Source organism: Leptonychotes weddellii, unplaced genomic scaffold, assembly GCF_054177405.1.
Source record: "Leptonychotes weddellii isolate Sample4059 unplaced genomic scaffold, ASM5417740v2 HiC_scaffold_4065, whole genome shotgun sequence".
Classification (NCBI taxonomy): domain Eukaryota; kingdom Metazoa; phylum Chordata; class Mammalia; order Carnivora; family Phocidae; genus Leptonychotes; species Leptonychotes weddellii.
Window position 1 is genome coordinate 652 of NW_028007087.1, and position 7,337 is coordinate 7,988.

At 53.4% G+C, this 7,337-nt stretch overlaps 1 long non-coding RNA gene across 3 annotated transcripts; it reads left to right on the plus strand.

The window, feature by feature from the left end:
• Window positions 1-393: 393 nt before the first annotated feature.
• LOC145719370 (uncharacterized) lies at window positions 394-4,650 on the plus strand. Of its 3 annotated transcripts, XR_014142338.1 has the most exons (5): window positions 421-2,628; window positions 3,268-3,327; window positions 3,789-3,976; window positions 4,264-4,367; window positions 4,463-4,650. It is a non-coding gene; the product is annotated as an uncharacterized LOC145719370 (long non-coding RNA). The 3 variants fall into 3 exon arrangements; XR_014142337.1 differs by having other exon boundaries at window positions 394-2,628; window positions 3,229-3,327; window positions 3,789-4,367; XR_014142336.1 differs by having other exon boundaries at window positions 399-2,628; window positions 3,789-4,367.
• The last annotated feature ends 2,687 nt before the right edge of the window (window positions 4,651-7,337 follow it).

Consider the following 7,337-nt stretch of genomic DNA (forward strand, 5'->3'; position numbering starts at 1 on the left):
GTTTGGATCCCCTGGCTGACCTGCTAATCCCCTGATCTCTTGCTGACCTCAGAGATGTTTGCTTGGCTCTTGGGAGATGGCTTTGCATTGTCTTCTACCTCTTCCTTTAGTCGTTTCACTTCTGTTTTTCTTTTCAGTTTTCAAGAGTTCTTTTATGATTTTCCTTTTTTAAAAAAGATTTATTTGAGAGAGAGAGAGAGTGTGTGTGTGGGAAGGAGGCGCAGAGGGAGAGGGAAAGAAAGTCTTAAGTAGACTCTGTGCTGAGCAGGGAGCCTGATGTGGGGCTCGATCTCATGGCCCTGAGATCACTACCTGAGCTGGAACCAAAAGTTGGACACTTAACCACTGTGCCACCCAGGTGTCCCCAAATTTCACTTTTCTTTTTAAAAAGTATCATCTTGTTCTTCATTGAGAGATGCAAGATCTTTTTTTTTTTTTTTTTAAAGATTTTATTTATTTATTTGACAGAGAGACAGCGAGAGAGGCAACACAGGCAGGGGGAGTGGGAGAGGGAGAAGCAGGCTTCCCGCTGAGCAGGGAGCCCGATGCGGGGCTCGATCCCAGGACCCTGGGATTGTGACCTGAGCCGAAGGCAGACGCTTAACGACTGAGCCACCCAGGCACCCCGCAAGATCTTATTTTTTAGAAGATAATAAACATACTTTGAGTTGTTATTGTTTTCTTATTTTCCTTTTTTCCCCCTATTTTTTCAGGAGACTATGTCCTCCATGAGATCAGGGTTTTTTTCCTCAGTGTTATTCATGGCTAATTTCAAACACCTGAAATTGTGCCTGGCCCATAGAAGAAACACTATGTAGTGTTCACATCTCCTGTATTATTTCTGATGTTTGGGTGGTAGGGATTTGGGTTGTTCTAACAGTTGCCGAGAAAGGTTTTTTTTCTGACTGGATTTGTCTGTTTCTACCTTAGTTCTTTCAGGTTTGATTCATGTGTTCAAAACTGTGTTATTAAGTTCACACACATTTGTGATGGTGATTCTGCTGATGAACCGGGCTTTGGTCTTGACGTCTGATATATTTTTTAGAGAAGCGGGGAGGGGCGGGGTGGGGAGAGAGAATCTCAAGCTTTCTCCTTGCTCAGCATGAGCCCAGTCTCACCACGCTGAGATGGTGACCTGATCGAAATCCAGAGTCGGATGCTTAACTGACTGAGCCACCCAGGCGCTTTTGAAGTCTGATACTAAGATAGAGCCCTTCCAGCTCTCTCCCATTTACTGTTTCGGTTCTTTTACTCTCAGCCTGTGTGTGTGTTCTTATATTCAAAGTCAGCTTCTTATAAAGCATATGGTTGAGTCCTGCTCATTTATCTAGTCTGATAGTTTCTGCTTGTGATTGTGAACGTTTTGTCCATTTACAGTTTTTAGTCTTTAAATATCCCCCAAATTGAAGACTTTTAAATGAACTTATAATAAACACAAATTTTTCCAAAGCAGCTTGGGGGTGGGGCATAAATAATATTTGGAATACTCTTTTTTTTTGTTTTTTAAGATTTTTTATTTATCCATTTGAGAGAGAGAGAGAGAACAAGCAGTGGGGAGGAACAGAGAGGGAGAGGGAGAAGCAGACTCTACTAAGCAGGGAGCCGGGCCCAGGGCTCGATCCCAGGACCCTGAGATCATGACCTGAGCTGAAGGCAGATGCTTCACCGACTGAGGCACCCAGGCGTCCCTGCGGAGCACATCTTTATCAAGCTCCTGCCATGTGGCAGGCTGTGGGCTCTGTGGCTTCTCTTAAGTGCAGCCCAGAGGAGCCCAGCCCAGGACACATTTGCCCCAGGAGGTCCTAGGGCAGGGTGAGGTGCCCAGACCACCCCGCTCGTCAGAGCCCCGCACCCCTAGTTGCCTGGAGTCCAGCCAGAAGGCCAGCTCTGTGGAGTTAAGCATTTAGCAGCCAGTCGGCTTCCTCCCTGTGCAGCTGGGGCAGTCGGGCCCCAGGAGGCAGCGGGGTCCCTGGTGTCCCCCACCCCGGATTAGTTTCCTGTGGTGCTTGTCACAAAGCACCACAGACTGGGGGGCTTAAAGTAGCGGAAATTTATTCTCTTGCAGTTGTCAAAGCCAGAAGTCCAAGTCGAGGTGTGGGCAGGGCTGGGCTCCCTCGGAGACTCTTGGGAAGGCTCCGTCCTGCCTCTTCCAGCTTCTGGGGCTGCTGGCAGTTGGGCTGTGGCCACCCCGCCCCGTCCCTGCCTCCGTGTTCACGGGACCTGTCCCCTGCCTGCATGGGATCTTCCCTCTGCCTCCCTCTCCTAAGGACGCTTGGGATGGTGTCTGGGGCCCACTCAGACCATCAGGACCATCTTCTGTTGCAGAATCCTTCACTTAAGCCCATCCACACACATCTTGTTTCCAAAGGAGGTCACATTTACGGGTTCTGCAGACTAGGGCCTGATGTCTTTGGGGCCACCAGGCAGCCCACAACACCCTGCCTGGACCTGGGACCTGTGAGGAGCCATGTGGGGTCACCAGGGCTTGGGGCCTCCTGCGCACATGACCGCCTCTGGTCACCCCTCCTCTGGTTGCTTCCACACAGGGTCTGCCCTCGGCCTCCCCGTGGGCAGGACTGACGCCGCTTCTCCCTCACACGCGCCTCGCTGAAGTGGGCCCAGGACTTGGCGTGTTTGCAGACTCTCTCATCTTCCTGGGAGTAACTGAGAAAGAGACGTGGAGAGCAGAAAGCTTTCTTTCAGCCCTAATGAGAGGACTAGACAGGGGACAGTACAACACTCCTCTGCATGTTCCTCTTGAATCCTGTAGGGAATGACCAGATTTGTACGTGGGTAGGAGAATGTCCTGTGGGAGGCCTGAAATGAGGCCCTTTGTTGACGAGGAAAATTGTTCTGTTCTTCCTAGGCATCCGGGGGTGAGGCAGGGAGGCAGGCTAGGGCAGGGGATTGAGTGAGGCGGGGGGTCAGGCAGGGCAGGTGGACGCAGGGCTTGGCCTGTCCCCTCCTGTCCTTGGGCTGTCCATGTCGCCCAGGGAAGCTGCTGTGAGGGGCCGGGGCTGGTGTGGGGGGAGGCAGAGGTGACATTCCAGGTGGGGGTAATGGAGCCAGCCAGGCCCCAGCGAGGAGGAGCGGAGGGATACTGAGTCAGGGACCGTGAGTGCTGCAGCCTCCTCTGTCCCTTCAATTAGATTTATCAGACAGAATATACTGCACAGTATTTGGGACGTGCTTAGACTAAAAGTTACCTGTCTTTTATCTGAAATTCAGATTTAACCGGGTGTCCTGTTTACTTGCTACACCCGACAGCTCTGTGGTCCCTCTGGCCCAGGTTGAACCGCTGCAGACAGAAATAAATATCAAGTAGAGGTAAGAAGCGATAGTCAGATAGTAACGGGGAAAATGGAGGTGGCTTAACCTCCAGTATTCCACCATTCTTGAACTAGAAATGTTTCTGGAATCAAAAACAGCCCCACAGTTTCATCGGCTGCAGAGCCAGCCGTGAGCTGGTGGCTGGAGGGGTCGGTCCTGGCGGTGGGGGCCGGGTGGGAGCGAGCTGCGGCTTCGGGCCCTTGTCTGAGCTACTCAGAAGGGCATGGAAGGTGGCGTGGTGCCGAGCCTGGGCAGCAGACATGGCCAGAGTGTGGGGGCCCCCTGGTCTGCAGGATAGTTGGGGGGGTTGGTGGGGATTGGAGGAAGTGGAGGGATGGGGAGAGGGCACATTGGGGGAAGAGTGAGTTCTCAAAAGGGGTCAGGGCGCTGTGTCCTGTGTGTCCCCCTGACCTTCTGTGGGTGGTGGTCTTGGCTTGATGAACTGTGCTGTCCCCCAGGGGCCATCACTGGTCACTCTTCATGATTGTCTACCTGGTGCTGCTGTCGAAGCCACTCCACAGCCATTGAGGGAAGGAGTGAGCACACGGATGCAGGAGGCGCGGGACCGTCATGGGGCCGTGAGACCAGGCCTGCCTCACGTGGCCTCGGCAGGCAGGCTGGGAGTTAAGGCTGCATCCTGAGAGAAGTGGGGGAGTGTTAGGGGTTTGGGTTCAAGATGAGCCTGAGGGCAGGGGAGGGCAGGTGTAGGGGGGCAAGGTGGCGGCAGGGAGTGCAGGAGGCTCTGAGGGAGCAGGAGCGGGGCTCAGCACTGCCAGGGAGGCTGCACAGGAGCCGGGTGCCAGCCAGCCTCCCCCCTGCCCTGCCCTTTGCTGCATCCCTGCTGCCGGCTCCTACCTGGCCAACGGCTGCCTGCCTTCTGCTGAGCTGCTGCTTTCCCTGATCGAGAGCTTTCCTAAATTCCTTCTTGTGTAGAAAATGTTCTTAATACGATGTCAATAAAAGATGTTACATCAAAATGCACCAACCTCAGTATCTTTGTTCAGCCCAGCACCGCGGAGAGTAACGCAAACTGACAGGTGAGAGCTGGCGGGTCAGGCCAGTGGCCGGGGCCCCGCGTGTGCGTGGGGACGCCGGTCACAGCCTGTGTGTCGTTGTGTCGCCCTGGCTGCAGGTGCTCTGTCCCATCCTCTGTGCATTGTGTGAGCCCAGCCAGTATTAGAGAACGCATTTTCCTGGGGCGCCTGGGTGGCTCAGTCGTTAGGCGTCTGCCTTTGGCTCAGGTCATGATCCCGGGGTCCTGGGATCGAGCCCCGCATCGGGCTCCCTGCTCTGCCAGAAGCCTGCTTCTAACCCTCTCCCACTCCCCCTGCTTGTGTTCCCTCTCTCGCTGTGTCTCTCTCAAATAAATAAATAAAATCTTCAAAAAAAAAAAAAAAAGAATGCGTTTTCCTAATCTTCGGAGGTCTTGCATTTTTATTTCTTTCTTTGAGATGAGAGAACATATAACTTACTTCTCTTAATTGGTTAGCCTACAGATTTTGTTTGATGTAAACTTAATATCCCAAAGGATTCGAATCACTCAGAAAGATACATGAACCAGTAAAATGGACCTTTTTAGGTAGTCTTTGACCCTTCAGGAGCCCAAGACGGAGAAGGGCTCGTCTCACAAGACGGTAGTCTTTGTGCCAAATCTAGAGCTTGTCCTTCACGTGTTAGAGAAAGGGCAAGCGCTGGGTTAGAGGGGTCTTAGAGCCAGGCCTTGGCCTGTAGGTGGGACACCGGGAGTGGGAGGGACATAGCCATGCTGCCGGGTGCTGTCCTGTTCCCACAGGCCCTTGTGTCTGCAGGGCCTCAGGCTTGTGGCCGTGGCGGGTCTCCCTCTGCCGCTGAGCTGTGACTGGGGCTGGGGAGGCGGGGAGGCCGAGGGGAGGCCTGGAGGAGGCCGAGGGGTGCCCAGCCGCACCAGCCCTGCCATCGGCTCAGTGCCATGAAAATGCACTGGTGTTGTGTTCTCCTGAGGGAGGAAGCTAGGTAAGTTTAGAGCTCGTGTTTCAAGCTTTCTTTAGTGGTAAGGATGACATTAGCATAACTATTTCTTCAGCTCCGTAGTAGTATTTTCAGAATTCCGTTTCCTTTTCACATTATTAGCCTGGGGTGGTCGTTGTACATATGTTTTTTCTGATGTTGGAAGAGATGAAACCTTCAAGTTGCCAGTCTTTTAATCTCTTCTCTCTTTTTCTTATTTCTTTCTCCTCTTTCCTCATTACTTCTAATTGCTGTAGTTCCTGTTTCCAAGAGCTGCTTTACCATTGCCGTGCATCCTCGGCTCCACTGCGAATCGTGGCTGCTTAGCGAGGCGCCCGGCCAGGAGGGCGGACGGGGACGCACCCGTAGTACCGAGCCCAGTATGAGCCCCTGCGGCTTGATCTCTTGGTTTCTTTGGACTCTGAAGTGTTAACCCTCAAGAACTGGCATTAAAGAAGGCCCCACGCGAAACGTCCTCATAATCACAAAGTGCTGACCCGGAACATTGTATATCTTGTGCTCTTCTGTTGAGCCTTTTATAAATTATTCAGCAAGCAGGCTCACTAATGAATTCAGTGGCTGCTCACCATCTTCCTAAGCTTAGACTGGTGTTCAAAGGTGGGAGATGCAGCTACTGAGGAATCGAACTAGACTCTCTGAGAGCCAGGGAAATAGTTTTGGTGGTAGCAGAACCTCACGGGAGGTCCTCGCGTGCTGACGCGCCCCGCCTGGGATCAGTCAGCTGAGTCTGCGTTGAGTCGTGACTGTGACCATGGGCAGCGCGCCTGGGCCTCGTGTCCTCGGTGGTGAAAGGGGATTGTCAGGGTTAGCTGTGAGGCCGCAGTGCTTAGGGAGTCATCCGATGCAGTCACTGTTCTTGGCCAGTTTGTTCCATTCGTAGTCTGTTTATCTCAGGAGTGTGCGGTCGGATTTCCTGAATCACCTCATTGCAGATTAGTTGGGGGGAGCCCCTGGAGAAAGTTAATTGTGAATTGCTGCCTAGAAGTAAATCTAGCACCGTTTTGTCTGTGTTTATAGCAGCAGTGATCACAAATCAAACGAAAACATTCATATTTTGCATTCTATGGGACACTAATCATCTACTGCTGTGTAACAAATAGTCCCCCAAACATGGCAGCTTACAACAACTAACACTTACTATCTCTCGGTTTCTCGGGTCAGGAATCTGAGGCTTAGTTGGGTCCTCTGTCCCAGGTCTCACCCAAGGTTGTGATCAAGGTGTCGGCCAGGCTGAGTGGGGCGGGTCTGCTTCCAGGCTCCCTGACGCGGTGGCGGTGGCCCGTGATCTAACGTGGCTGCTGGCAGGCCTCACGACCTTGCCGGCTGTTGGCCCGAGACATTGTTGCCACGGGGCTGAGCGAGTGAGGGAGACGGCGAGGACAAAAGCCAGTCTCTTTGTAATTATCTTGGAAGTGGCTTCTCATCGCTTCTGCCCTGGTTATTAGAAGTGAGGCACTAGGTCCAGCCCAGGCCCCAGGGGTCGGGGATTGCCAAGGGTGGGACGACCAGGAGGGCATCATTGAGTTATATCATAAATATGAATAGGTGTCAGTCTGCTCTACCACTGTCCAGCCCCTGGTCCCAGTGAGTCGGGGCCCCCCCACGTACAAAACACTCCCCTAAGAACCTCCCCTGACCGCGTCAGCTCAGCGCAGAATCTCATCATGCCAATCAGCGGCAGGTGTGCATGCACATCCCGGACGTGGCTCCTTGATCCAGCGCCTGGAGTGCCCTTCCTGTCCATCCTGGACTAGAGAGGCCAGCTCTCAGCCCCTCCACCCACAGCAGGGCACACTTTTGGCACAGACGTGGGATGGCCGCCACGGACACTCCTGCTCAAGACGAGGGAGGGGGAGGGCGTGGGGGCCTGGCGCGTGTTGGGAGTGCCTGGGTTAGGTCTCAGGGTCCGGGGACAGCAGCTCTCACTCTGCCTCCAGGCTTCTGACCCCCTCTCCGAGTCATCCTTCCTTGTCACGGAAGACGGCACACGCTTGGAGGGG